The sequence below is a fragment of the Astyanax mexicanus genome, chromosome 14 (genome assembly GCF_023375975.1).
Source record: "Astyanax mexicanus isolate ESR-SI-001 chromosome 14, AstMex3_surface, whole genome shotgun sequence".
Classification (NCBI taxonomy): Eukaryota; Metazoa; Chordata; class Actinopteri; order Characiformes; family Acestrorhamphidae; genus Astyanax; species Astyanax mexicanus.
Window position 1 is genome coordinate 6,059,119 of NC_064421.1, and position 15,835 is coordinate 6,074,953.

A 15,835-nucleotide genomic window follows, 5' to 3' on the forward strand; every position below is an offset into this window, starting at 1 on the left:
GAGAAAAAATGAGCTTTGAGTGACTGCCTTGCTGCGGTTAAAAGAAATCCAGCAAGAACCAGCATAGTTTTCTTCCTTTGTCTTACTTTTTTTGTGTTTTTACTCTTTTTTCAGTCGTATTTTATGATTTAAAACCAGGAGGCTTGTGCTTTTTTTGTGATTTATTATTTACATAAAACAAGCCGATTAACTGCGGAGCAATCTGATGATGTTGGCGCTTTTCTGTTTCTCAATATCATCACTTTTAACTAAAAACATAACTAACGTTAAATATAAAAACAATTTTACGGAAGATGCTTCATAATTTTCAATTGACAATTTGATTCCAAGTCATTATGGCCCATTTCTATTAGTTAATTTATCATGAAATTCCAGTACAAAATAAAGAACATATAAAATGTGTACATATACAACTAAAAATGTAACAAAAAAAAAACAAAATAATAACATTTTTTATAACTATAACTATATTTGTTAGATATTGTGTACATCATTTTCAATTCACACTACAGCTCTGCTTCAACCTGTCTGCCATGTACTGAAAGAAGAATTGAGTAAACAGTGTTGCTACAGCTACTATGCATTCATACTGTTAAGAATGTGCATTGTGGAGCTTCTTTAGAATTAATGAACATAAACGGATAATTTTAGGCTTAGAATTAGGTTAAAGGTAAGAGTTAATTCAATCATGTAATGTCTGTTGACAGCAGACACAGTTAAAGAAAAGAATAAACTCGTTTTTATAACCTTGATTTTAGAAGAATTAATAAATGATCAGGTGTCACAATACTTGATATTAAATTTTGTGCAATTGTGATGGCACACTAAAAATACACTTTTTTACACATTTTTTTGTTTTACAATCCAGTGTTTGTTTATGTTTAACAAAATCTGGAAAACACTAGAATATATTTTCTGTAACTTTTTTTCTACAGTTAATTTGAAAAGCAAAAAGATCTATCATTTTGATTTCTGTTCAAACATTAAATGAGCAAGTGTCCCAGTACTTATTACCATGTAAGACCAAGACCGGGACATGTCGAGTCTGAGTCAATATTGCTAAAGTAGCTGTAGTTCTCTCCCTGGTAACATTAGTGTATAAGCCAGCTCATCACTAGCTTTAGTTCTTTCTCTGGTAACATTAGTATGTTAGCTAGCTCATCACTAGCTTTAGTTCTTTCTCTGGTAACATTAGTATGTTAGCTAGCTCGTTGCTAAGGTTAGCTAGCTTATCGCTAATGTTAGTTCTCTCCTAGGTCTTCATGGGACACGAAAGTCTGCTCTCAATGAGAAGCAAGAGTTTTGCTGCTTAAATCTCTTTATTCTAAGACGGACATGTTTCGCCTCATACCGTCTTCAACAGCCTATTGAGGACGGCATGACCCGAATCATGTTCGCCTTAGAAGAAAGAGATTTAAGCAGCAAAACTCTTGCTTCTCATTGAGTGCGAGCTTCCGTGTCCAATGAAGAGTTTGTAACTAGTTTGGATGGCCAACACACCACTAAGCTTCAGAAAGAGCGCAAGGTGAAGGTTCATTTTTGAATTTATTTCTCTCCTAGGTATCATTAGTGTGTTAGCTAGCTCCTTTCTAAGGTTAGCTAGCTCGTCGCTAGCTTTAGTTCTCTCTCTGGTAACATTAGTATGTTAGCTAGCTTCTTGCAAAGGTTAGCAAGCTCATAGCTAACATTAGTTCTCTCCCCGGAAACATTAGTATTTTACCTAGCTCATTGCTAAGGTTAGCTAGCTCGTCGTAGCTTTAATTCTCTCTGGTAACATTAGCATGTTAGCTAGTTTTTTCACTAAGGTTAATTAGCTCAGCACTGTTCTCTGTCCTGTAACATTACTGTGTTAGCTAGCTCGTCGCTAAGGTTCCAAACAAGATCAAGTCTGAAACAAGACCGAGCTACTACTACTACTACTACTAATAATAATAATAATAATAATAATAATAATAATAATAATAATAAGAAGAAGAAGAATTTGGGACTACACTAATATAAATTGGAACATCATGTGCTGTGATTGGTTCTATAGCCTGTTCCTGTTGTTCTGTCCTCCGTTTCTCCGTCACATTTTCACCCCTTCAGCTGGAGATGCTACATTTGCAGAAGCTCCAAATTGATTTGAATGTCTTTGATTAGTTTTCTTGTCATTTGTCATGCGGTTGGAGCTGTCAGAGGAGGAGGAGAGCGAGAGCTTTTGGAAACAGCCATGAAACAGCCATGCCAATCAATTGGACAAGGACAAGTTGGGTGAATAATAATGGTAATAATTACAACACAAGTCTGGGGAATCCCCTGATTCGCCATGACTCCCTCATTGAACCGCCCTCCACTGAGACTTTCCCTCTGCTGCACAAACCGTGCGAGACACCTCCCCCCCCCCCCTCCACCCCCTCAGCCAGACCCCGGCCCCCCGGCTTTGAGGTGTGTGCAGGGCCACAGAAAGGCCCGAACTCTAGGCTGACTTTATTTACTCAGGGTCTGTTTGAAAGGCTTTTGAAAGCGCTCCCTCCTTCCTGTCGGACGGTGAATTCCGGGCCGTCGCTCGAGGCTCGGCGGGGGGATTTAGGGGGAGAGAATAGCCGAGCTGATCTGGAAGTCTTAAGCGGGGCTGTACCTGTCAACACACACTCTCTGAGACGCAGAACCGTGGCTTAAGTCACTCCGAGTCGCCTTTTAATGAGAGGGGAGGGCCGAGATGCCGTCAGGATGAAGCTCACATCACTGTGTGTTTGTGTGAAGAAAAGAGAGAAAGAGAAAGAGAGATAGTGTGTGTGGTGGACTCCTAATTCCTAATCCCACTCCTGTTTACGTGATGGAAATAAGCAGCAGAAGCAGCAGCAGCAGCAGCAGCAGCAGGTTAATGAGAGGATGAATCTATAAACACACTTTTATGCTTTTGTATACATGCATACACACTATATAATTTATACGGGTAAAAGTATTGAAGCACCTGTTTATTCATTGTTTCTTTAAAATTCATGGGTATTCAATTTTACAGAACAACCGATTTTATTTCTTCTGGTCTATTCCTAATGCAACGTTTATGCAACATAAAATTCAGCCATTTAGAAGATTTCATAAAATGATGTTGAATAACTATTATACAGTATATTTTTCATATATGTTACAGTTCACATAACAGCTCTCATGCGCTGTTAATGCTGTTTTGCCAATCACGCACCCGTCTAATAGCCATGTACTAGAAGAAGAATTGAGTAAACAGTGTTGTTACAGCTGCCTTCATACTGCTTTTCTCCATTATGGAGTTAACACACACACACACACACACTCTTAGAAATGCAGAACCATGGCTTAAGTGACTGCGCGATGTGTATTAATAAGAGGGGAGGGCCGAGATGCCATCAGGATGGAGCTCCATCCTTCCAGAGAACATTTCATGTTTTATATTAATTTTATGATTTATGATTTATGTTAATCTGCTCCAGAGAGTCCTATTCTGTTGGCAGTACTTTTTGAGATCAGGGACGTGATTACTATGTGTGTGCATTATTTGCACATCTGTTGCAACTATGCAATATATGCAGTGTAAAGTAGCTGAATGCATTCGTTAGAAGGGGTGTCTTCTTGGACATACCTCAGACATCCCAAGTTGCAAGGGAGGTCCCCCCCCCCCCCCCCCCCGGGAAAAAAATCTATTAAAAAAAAAAACCTACACACCAAAGGATAACGAGACTTTAATTTTACATAAATTAATTGTACATTTTTTTTTAATTAAATTTAGAGTATTCAGAGGTGAAATGAAATTAGTTTTATCTTTTTTTCTTTTTGGAAGGCCCTGCCTCTGCTTTCCTGCCTATGCTTTTTTTTTTATTTGACAAAAATTGACAGTAACAATATCTCAAGAAATTGCACAACATCAAAAACATTTCAAATCATATTACAATAATCATTAATATTGCCTCCGCCATGATCTGCTTTCTCTCACTCACTGAACAAATCCCGTCCGGGAGGGGGAAAAAACACTGCCCGCCCACACTAAAAACTGATTGGCTGTCTCACAGACTCTTTGCAGAGAACAGGCCAATCAGAACCCTCTCTCTCTCCTTCCCACACGCGATTAGAGAAAAAAAGTCTGTGGCCTGTGTGCAGTGCGTTTGGGGCACTCGTTCTGAATTCCGGGAGATTATATGTGACTCGCGGGCATCAGGGAGCCGCTACCGAAATGCGGGAGACTCCCGCAGCTTCAGGGAGACTTGGTTTGTCTGATACCTTGTATCCATTTACTCTCATCTATTACAAATGCACACACACACACACACTCATGTAAACTCATCCACATACACTCATAGACATACTCTCACAAATGTGCGCACACACACACACACACACACCTAAACATGCACAATTCTATTAGATATACACACTCATACACTCTCACACTCATGCACAAATGCACACATATACACACGTGCATAGAAACACATAAAGTGCACACACACACACCTATGCAGGCAAATTCATATTGTACACACACACACACACATGCACAAATACACACATAAACACATGTGCATGGAAACACGCACTCACAAATATACGCACACACACAGACACACATCCCCACACACTTACACACACACACAGGCAAACGGTATCTACATCCATACACTCTCACACACATGCATGTGAACACACTTACAAATGCATACATTCTCACACACACACACACACACAAACACACACACACACAAGCTTTTAATTGCGTGTTTACTTTTAAAGGCAAAAGTATTTTGTCGCCTTTTCAATTATTGTTTCTTCTAAAATCAAAGGTATTCAAAACTTCACTGTCCAGGAAATTAGACTTGCTACCAGATTGTGGAGCATTGTTGTGAAGATTTGATTGCATTCAGTGTATTTATATATACTACATAAATTCACATTTGCGCGTGTGCACACTTTCTCATGCACATTTACCACTTACACTCACTTTTACTCACTCACTCATGCACAAACACTTGCTCTGATTTTCTCTAGTTAGACACATTCACTCACACACACACACACACAGTTGTGTGGTTATCATGTGAATGGAGAGGCTAATAGAAATACAGGCCTTTTTTCAGCGCGAGAGATTAAATGAAATATTAACGGGCTGCTCTCGCTGCTCTCGCTCCTCCTCAGATAGCTCTTCTTTACTTTTGACAAATAAAGTCCTTTTATGCTGAGATTTTGTCTCAGTTATTGAACTTTTATTGCACCCCGCTGATTTCTGTTCTCACGCTGGAAAAACATTTTAATCGCGGCGCTTCACGCCCGTCCTCCCGAGCCTCGTCTTTAACAGCATTGCATCATCCGCTGACCTGAGTTATCAGCTCATGCTCATTACATGCTGATTACTGTATACGGCTCGGTCTGAGGCATGTTTAACACCCGCGCTCGTTTAACTGCGCTGCTCAGATCAGATGGAGCGGTATAGGGAGCTTCAGCTGCAGTGTATCTTCATCTCGCTTTAGTTTCTAAGTTAAAGAGATAAAAAAAAACACGGAAAGTTACAGCTATGCTGGTTTATATTGAGGTAAAGTGAAGACTATTCCTGCTTTTAATCAGTTTATATGCTTTAATTACATCTTTTAACAGCATAAAAACCATAAAAAAACACAATCTAACCACCAATCTAAGACTTAATTTATAACCTATTATTGTATTGTGTTTCTGTGAAAGCTAACCTTTTTTTGTTACCATACTAATAAGGCTGTGTCCCAATTCACTAGCCAGGGCAGCGGTAGTGTATTGGACCGTGACCCTGATGACATGGGTTCAATCCCACGTGAGGAGCGATGTGTTTATTTATTTATTTATATATTTATTTTATATATTTTTTTCTTTCTTCTTGGGTTTACCTGCTTTGAGATCAACTGTTCTGCAATTGGGTTCAACAACCCTCTGGGCTGGAGAGCTAGTCTGTAGCACTACATCCCATTACACTTCATTTTCCAAAACAGAATTTAAATAAACGTATGTTATTGTATTGTATTTGTGTGAAAAAAATAACCTTTTCATCACACTAATAATTTCAGATTTTGTTTTTAACATGTTTTATATCATATAAGCTGGTCTTTGATTGTTAAGACAGTGAAGAAAGCTAAACATAAAGATGACATAAAAAATTTACTTAAACCTGGTAAGGTACCTTTTTTACATCCCTATTTTTTCAACCCTAGAATTGTCTTATAATTTGACATATTTCCTAGGGATATATGAAAAAAAAAATCACATAAATTACATATTATATATTCTATTTTATCTTTTAATTTTACATGAATCAATTAGTTGAAGTATTTGTTTGTAAAATGTTTAACCTTATTTTATAATTACATAATAAGTTAATACTTATTTAGAAAATATGGCTTAATAATATAATATATGGTTTAATAACCTCCCCTTTCTCTCTATCGCGCTTTAGTCTCCACCTGTTCTCGCTTTTCTGCTCGTTCTTGGGCTCCCTATCTCCTTACAAGGGCATTTTTTTTCCCGGCTGTGTCCCAATTCATTAGCTGGGGCAGCGGTAGTGTATAGGACCGTGACCCTGACGACACAGGTTTGATCCCTTGTGAGCAGCGCTGTGTTTATTTATTTATTTATTTTTCCTTTCTTCTTGGGTTTACCTGCTTTAAGATCAACTGTTCTGCAGTTGGGTTCAACAACCCTCTGGGCTGGAGAGCTACTAGCCTCATGTGTTCCTTCATGGTCTGGATGACTTCACTATTCCTTTACAATGTAGAAGATGTGTCCAAACTTTGACTGGTGCTGTATGTACACTGATATTTTATGTATAATAATGGGAAGTAGTTTATATAGAGATATAAAACGAGTGGAGAGCTGTTGTGTTGAAGGTTTGGAGGCTTGAATGTGGTCCTGGTCTGGGTGAGTTTTAGTGGTTTGTACTCGCTTACACATGACTCAATTGGAATGTAAAGAGAGAGCCAAAGTCCCCTTCAACACCCCCCCCCCAACGCCCCACTCTCTCTCTCTCTCTCTCTCGCTCTCTCTCCCTTTCGTTCTCTCTCTCTCTTCACCTTCACTGGGAATAATCCCCCCTACGGGGGACTTCAAAGAGCAGGCCAGTCAGGGATAGGCTTAATTACCCTTTTGCCTTGAAACTGATGCCAAATCAGAAACTCGTCCTGGTCTGCTTCAGCTCTGTCTCAACAAGCCTCGACTCCTGCCTCTGGATCCCGGGTTATAAAGTTTAGCCTATATACTGATGTAGTCATAATCTATAGTATCCGGGATTCCCACAGGGGCCGTCGTATTTAACCGTCCCTGCAGTGTTTATTGATTTGTTGTTGATAGGACTCTTCCAGTCCTACTGATTTATAGGACTGAACAAAAGCAGTGGAACAAGTTTTACTGAGCTCTGATGATGTTAGAGTCAATAACCAGTGGTTAAAACAGAATGAAAAAAAAGAGACCACTTGTTGATGTTGTTTTTCCTTGATTTTACCAAATTGAAAACCTCTGGATACCAAATAAATACTGATAGTTTCTTGCTATCGAATCCTTGTAGATACTAAATAATAACTGGTAGATATTAAATCCATTAGTAGGTACTAAATAATTACTGGTAAATACTGAATATTTCCTGGTAGATACTGAATAATACCTGGTAGACACTGAATCCATTACTAGGTACTGAATAATCCCTCTTAGATACTTAACATTTCCTGGTAGATAATGACTAATACCTGGTAGACACTGAATCTATTAATACATACTGAATAGTTCCTGGTAAATACTGAATATTTCCTGGTAGAAACTGAATAATACCTGGTAGACACTGAATCTATTAATAGGTACTGAATAATTCCTGGTAAATACTAACTAATACATGGTAGATATTGAATCTATTAATAGGTACTGATTAATTCCTGGTAAATACTGAATATTTCCTGGTAGATACTGAATAATACCTGGTAGACACTGAATATATTAATAGGTACTGAATAATTCCTGGTAAATACTGAATATTTCCTGGTAGATAATGACTAATACCTGGTAGACACTGAATCTATTAATAGATACTGAATAGTTCCTGGTAAATACTGAATATTTCCTGGTAGATACTGAATAATACCTGGTAGACACTAAATCTATTAATAGGTACTGAATAATTCCTGGTAAATACTAACTAATACATGGTAGATATTGAATCTATTAATAGGTACTGATTAATTCCTGGTAAATACTGAATATTTCCTGGTAGATACTGAATAATACCTGGTAGACACTGAATATATTAATAGGTACTGAATAATTCCTGGTAAATACTGAATATTTCCTGGTAGATACTGAATAATACCTGGTAGACACTGAATCCATTAGTAGGTACTGAATAATTCCTGGTAAATACTGAATATTTCCTGGTAGATACTGAATAATACCTGGTAGACACTGAATCCATTAGTAGGTACTGAATAATTCCTGGTAAATACTGAACATTTCCTGGTAGATACTGAATAATACCTGGTAGACATTAAATCCATTAGTAGGTACTGAATGATCCCTGGTAGACATTGAATAATATTTGGTAGATAATGTCTGTACTAGCCTAGCCTAATCAATAAAATAATTTATGTTATTCACCTTAAAATTGTGTTTAATTAGACAGGGATAAATGGGACTCTTGGTGATGGTGTTATCCACTGCACCACACCAACCACACAGATGTACATGCTAGTACCAACTACCTAGTAGATGCAAAATATGTATTTTTATACAGTGGTTACTGTATAATTCTCCATATATGTAAATATAATAATAATTCCTGGTACATACTGAATACCTTAGTACATACTCAATAATTATTTATCGATACTCTATACAATAGTAGGTACTGAATTATTACTTGTAGATACTGAATACATTAGTAGGTACTGAATAATTCCTGGTAGATACTGAATACATTAGTACATACTCAATAATTATTTATCGATACTCTATACAATAGTAGGTACTGAATTATTACTTGTAGATACTGAATACATTAGTAGGTACTGAATAATTCCTGGTAGATAATGAATACATTAGTACATACTCAATAATTATTTATCGATACTCTATACAATAGTAGGTACTGAATAATCACTTGTAGATACTGAATACATTATTAGATACTGAATAATTCCTAACAGATACTAAATAAAATAATACTGTAAGTAATAATAATTCCTGGTAGACACTCAATACATTAGTAGGTATTGAGTAATTCCTTATAGATACTGAATACTATAGTAGGTACTGAATAATTTGTGGTAGATACAGAATAATACCTGGTAGATACTGAATAATTTGTGATAGATACAGAATAATACCTGGTAGACACTGAATCCATCAGTAGTTACTGAATAATTTGTGGTAGATACAGAATAATACCTGGTATACACTGAATCCATTAGTAGGTACTGAATAATTCCAGGTAGATTTTGAATAAATTAGTAGGTACTGAATAATTCCTTACAGACACTGACTACATTAGAAGCTACTGTATAATTCCAGGTAGATACTAAATTACATTAGTAGGTACTGAATAATTCCTAGTATATATTGAGTATGATATTGTGTTAGTTAATTCCTATTAATTAATTAGTGGTACTGAATAATTATCCTGCATACTGATTTGTATTTTTATATGCTAAGGATGTTAGCAGGTCCTGAATCAGTTTTAGTAGTTCAGAAGTTTGTTGGACTCTGTGTTTTAATGTAACTGAAGCTTTTTTTAGAGAGACTCTTCTTGGTTCCTCCTGGTTCTTCAGATGTGAGATGAGGAGTTTTTGCGGTGGTGCTGAGTGAAGTGTGAAGCCCCGTGGGCTGAGAGCTGCAGGGCTGTTTGATGGCTGGCCAGGGGAACGGCAGTATTTAACACTGCAGAGAGTTCAGCGTGAGCCGGGGCTTAATGACGACGACGCTAATTCAGCACCCAGAGGCCCAGCGGCACCTGCAGAGCCACCCGTCACTCAGCCTCAGCTTAACCACCCGACAGCCCCGCAAGAGGAGGATCCAGCACGTCCCTCCGGCTCCGGATCACCCGCCACTGAGCACTGACACACCCGTCAACACCACTCTCTCAAACACCACGCCTCACGCACCGCACACACACCACACACACCGCACACCTCACTCCCACAAACCAGAGGAGGATCCACCACGTCCCCCCGGCTCCGGATCACCCGCCACTGAGCACTGACACACCCGTCAACGCCACTCTCTCAAACACCACGCCTCACATACCACACACACCGCACACACACCTCATACACCACACACACCTCACTCCCACAAACAAGAGGAGGATCCACCACGTCCCTCCGGCTCCGGATCACCCGCCACTGAGCACTGACACACCCGTCAACGCCACTCTCTCAAACACCACGCCTCACATACCACACACACTCCACATACACCGCACACACCACACTCCCATAAACAAGAGGAGGATCCACCACGTTCCCCCGGCTCAGATCACCCGCCACTGAGCACTGACACACCCGTCAACGCCACTCTCTCAAACACCATGCCTCACACACCGCACACACCACACACACACCTCACACACCACACACACCTCACTCCCACAAACAAGAGAATCCACCACGTCCCTCCGGCTCCAGATCACCCGCCACTGAGCACTGACACACCCGTCAACGCCACTCTCTCAAACACCACGCCTCACATACCACACACACCACACACACACCTCATACACCACACACACCTTACTCCCACAAACAAGAGGATCCACCACGTCCCTCCGGCTCCAGATCACCCGCCACTGAGCACTGACACACCCGTCAACGCCACTCTCTCAAACACCACGCCACACACACCACACACATTCCTCACACACCGCACACACCTCACTCCCACAAACAAGAGGAGGATCCACCACGTAGCTCTGGCTCCAGATCACCCACCACCAAACACTGACACACCCGTCAACGCCACTCTCTCAAACAACAAGCCTCACACACCACACACACACCTCACATACACCACACACACACTTTACTTCCACAAACAAGAGCGGGATCCACCACGTCCCCCCGGCTCCGGATCACCCGCCACTGAGCACCGACAGACCAGTCAACGCCACTCTGTCAAACAACACGTCTCACACACCACACACCGCACACAAACACACCTCACTCCCACAAACAAGAAGGGGATCCACCACGTAGCTCTGGCTCCAGATCACCCGGCACCAAACACTGACACACCCGTTAACGCCACTCTCTCAAACAACAAGCCTCACACACCACACACCTCACACACACACCTCGCTCCTGCATAGAAACACACGGCACTTCCTAATTGCACTGCCGCACATACATTCACCACACACACACCCACCACACACATGCCCACCGCACTCCTTCACACACATGCCCACCATATTCCCTCACACACACACCACACTTTCTGACACATGCACGCCCACCATACTCCCTATAACACACACCATACTCCCTCACACACATACCTACCACATACCTACCACACACACACTTGCCAACCACACTCCCTCACACACAGACTGCACTACCGCACACACTGACTGTCACACACACACACACACTCCCTCACACAGCTCCTTCAGTCGGGATTTTAAGCTCATCTTTCAGCAGGGGGATTGGTTGGTGTTTGGATGTTGAGTCTGTATGAAATGTCAGAAGCGTAGCTGTGTTTTGGCTCCTCGCTGACGGCCGTCCGCTCTGTGATCTGAGATTTGAAGCGACACCACAGACAACAGCAGTGACCCAGAGATTCGGAGTATTTCTGCTTTTAAACTAAAGCTGAATTATTAACTAATGTAGAACTGATGAATAAACTGTACACAGTGAGTTATAATACATGCTTTAACAGTGTTTCTTGGCTCAGATGTAGAAGATTTCTTGGATTTCTTGAGAAAATGTTTTAATTATGTTGAGTTGTTCTACTTTGACCTTACTCCACAGCAGCTTTATGTTTCTGAATTCAGTTAAAATAGCAGGAATTAAAGGTGTCACATCTGGATTAAAGGTTAAATAAATAAGATTATCATCAAACAAAGCAGGATGTATTGGTAACACTTTCTATGAACGTCATCTCTATAAGACTCTATAAACATACTCATAACACATTATAATGCATTCATAAGGAATTATAAACATGGCTATACATATTTATAAAAAAATATAATTCATCATAGCCATGTTTAGTATGCATCATAACCTGTGATTAAAATGCATTAACAGCTGTGTTTATAACATACATCAATACCAATAAACTCAGTCCCTGCTTGCAGACTGTATTATGATTAAAAAAGCTTCCAACTTATAAACACACCCTCAATAATCCTATAAATATATTTTCAACCACTGATAAATTATTCTTGCCTTGAACATAGTATTACTTATAGTCAATTATAATGTATTATAACAGGTCTTTGTGCGCTCTAAGTAAAGTGCCAGACTTTCATTGTGGGACTACATTATTAACGATATTTATATACTATTTTAACATATATACTATAAGCACAGCTTATAACGTATTATGATCACAAGTCATAATGCTTAATAAACATGGCTATAATGGGTTATGAATTTTTATAAATATGTATAGCCATGTTCATAATGCCTTATGAATGCATTATAATATGTTATGAATGTGGTTATAGAGTCTAATAGAGGTGACATTCCTAGAAAGTGTTACCGATGTATTTAATAGAGACCTTTATATTAACCCTTTTTTATATAAAATAACATACAGAAATATTTGTATCATTTTTATATTGTTAGCAAAATCCAAACATGAAAGAATATATTTTATGGCTACCATGAATTATGAAGCATCCAATACATATGAATTATTTGTCTCTTATGAATTGTTTGAAATGTACTATTCATTGTTTATTATATTTTTATGAATTGTGTAGCATTTGTCATTTAATGTCTACTATTAATTAATGTATATCTATTATGTATTTTTTTGTTCTGCTACAGATTATTCAGTATCTACTATTAATGCAGTATCCACTATAAATGATATTGAGTCTAATATAGATGATTTCGTATCTACAGTAAATTATACAGCAAATATCTTGAATAATCTATTATTGAAGTATCTATTATTTATTTAGTAATTGATGAACTATATGACTTATTTAAAATCTATTGTTAGTTTTTCAGCATATTTTTATTTATTTATTAATTCATTATCACCATTACTGATATATTCAGAATATACTGACTTGTAGATAATGTGTATTATGACAGTGGTAATACTGTCTATGAATGTCATGTCTACTAGACTCTATAAACATACTCATAAAACATTATAATGCATTCATAACATATTATAAACATGGTTATAAGTAGTCATAAAAAATGTATAACACATTATAGACATGTTTATTATGCATTATGGATTGTGTTTATAATGCATCATAAGCTGTGTTTATAACATGTTACACATCTGGGTTAAAATATCATATATATGTCACAATTAATATACAGTATTCCCATAATGGAGTGACATATGTCACTTTACTTGGAGTGTACAAAGACACATTATAATATATTATAAATTAATAGAAGCTAGTATAATATTTAACATAAACATGATATCATTTATGAGTGGTTAATAGTAAAATATATATATATATATATATATATATATATATATATATATATATATATATATATATATATATATATATATATATATATATATATATATATATATATATATATATATACCATGCTGTGTTAAAGCAGCTTTGTAGAGATTATTGGTATTGACATATATAATACCATATAAACACAGCTGATGGCTGATGATGCATTACGATCTTAATTCATAATGCATAATAAACATGGCTATGATGTGTTAACCATTTTTAGAAATATTCATAACATGTTTAAAGTATAATGCTTTATAAATGCATTATAAAGTGTTATAAGTATGTTTATAGAGTCTGATAGACAGGACATTCATATATTCTTAATTCTTTTATATTTTTAAGATTTATATATTATGTGGATGTTAGACCTCCAGTGAAATACTTTTTTTGAATTATTAGTTTATTATGAATTATTCAGCATCTACTATGAAATAATCAATAGTTACTTTTAATTATTTGTCTACTATGAAATATTTAGTATATTTATGAGTTGTTTAGTATTTGTTATGGATTATTTAATGTCTATATACAGTATATAGACATTATATACTGTATATCTGTTATGTATTGTTTTGAATATGACACTATATTTAGTATATATATTTCAGTGTCTATAATGATATGTTATATATGATATATTCAATATTTGTTATTGTAATCTTTTGTGCAACTTAAGAGGTTCAAGGCTTTTCTTATATATTCTTAACTTGTATATTATGTGGATGTTATGTAAACCTAACAGGCCTTAATTATTCAATTAAGACTTATTTGAATTATTTGTTTGTTATGCATTATTCAGTATCTACTATAAAAATGTTTTAGTATATTTATGAATTGTATAGTATTTGTTATGGATTATGTAATGTCTATAAATAATTGTATATCTCTTATGTATTGTTTTGAATGTGACACTGTATTCAGTATGTACAGTAATGTTCAGTTTATACTACCTAAAAGTATTCAGCAAATTTAATTATGAATAGTTTAGTAGCCATGATTTATTTGCTATTTATAGGTATAAGTTTGAGTAAAATTAACATTGTTGTTTTATTCCATAAACTACAGACAATATTTATCCCAAATTCCAAATAAAAAATATACTCTGCAATAAAGATGCAGAGCTTTCAGACCTCAAATAATGCAAAGAAAACAAGTTTATATTAATAACGTTTTAAGAGTACAGAAATCAATATTTGGTGGAATAACCCTGGTTTTTAATTACAGTTTTCATGCATCTTGGCATCATGTTCTCCTCCACCAGTCTTACACACTGCTTTTGGATAACTTTATGCTGCTTTACTCCTGGTGCGAAAATTCAAGCAGTTCAGTTTGGTGGTTTGATGGCTTGTGATCATCCATCTTCCTCTTGATTATATTCCAGAGGTTTTCAATTTGGTAAAATCAAAGAAACTCATCATTTTTAAGTGCTCTCTTATTTTTTTCTCTTGATTTGTAACTACAATTCTGTGCAGCTTAATTGGCTCAATGTTCTTTATAGATCAATTACTGTACATTATTATGATGTTATTTTAATATAACAAGCCTAAATTGAAAGATTTAGGAAACACATTGTTTTTTCTATTGCTTTCTATTAATTAATAATATTTTAACGCATATTTAACTGTAAATATCTGCTGTGTGGACCCACATCCCACAAATTCAGGCTGTTTAAGAGTTAGAGCAGCAGCTCAGAAATGGAACTGACCTCCATACCTAGCGTGCTCTGACTCTGATGAGGAGGATGAAGAGGAAGAAAGGGAAATAGGTCTATGATCTATGTATATAAGGGCATTTCTGGGTCGTCTCTGGAGGACGGGAGCAAGGGCTCAGAAGCTGTGGGCTCTGATCAGACGGGAGGACGAGATCTCTTTAAAGAGGCTCTGCTCGGTGTCATTTTTTAGATATCAGGGTTTGATAGGTATTTTAGGAGCGGTATGAAAGTAGGCGTGGCGTGACGGGCAGATTGATATGTGTGTGGATGAGCTCGGTCAGCCTGAGAGGCACTAAGTGACTCTAATTGTAGCTTCTGGTTGGAGGCGAACGGTTTGATGCTAGATACTTATATGGGAGGAAAACACATATAAATTAAATACATTTAGTGTTTTTTCATGTCAAATGTTACCGGAAAGTTGACCTGACCTACACAGGTGT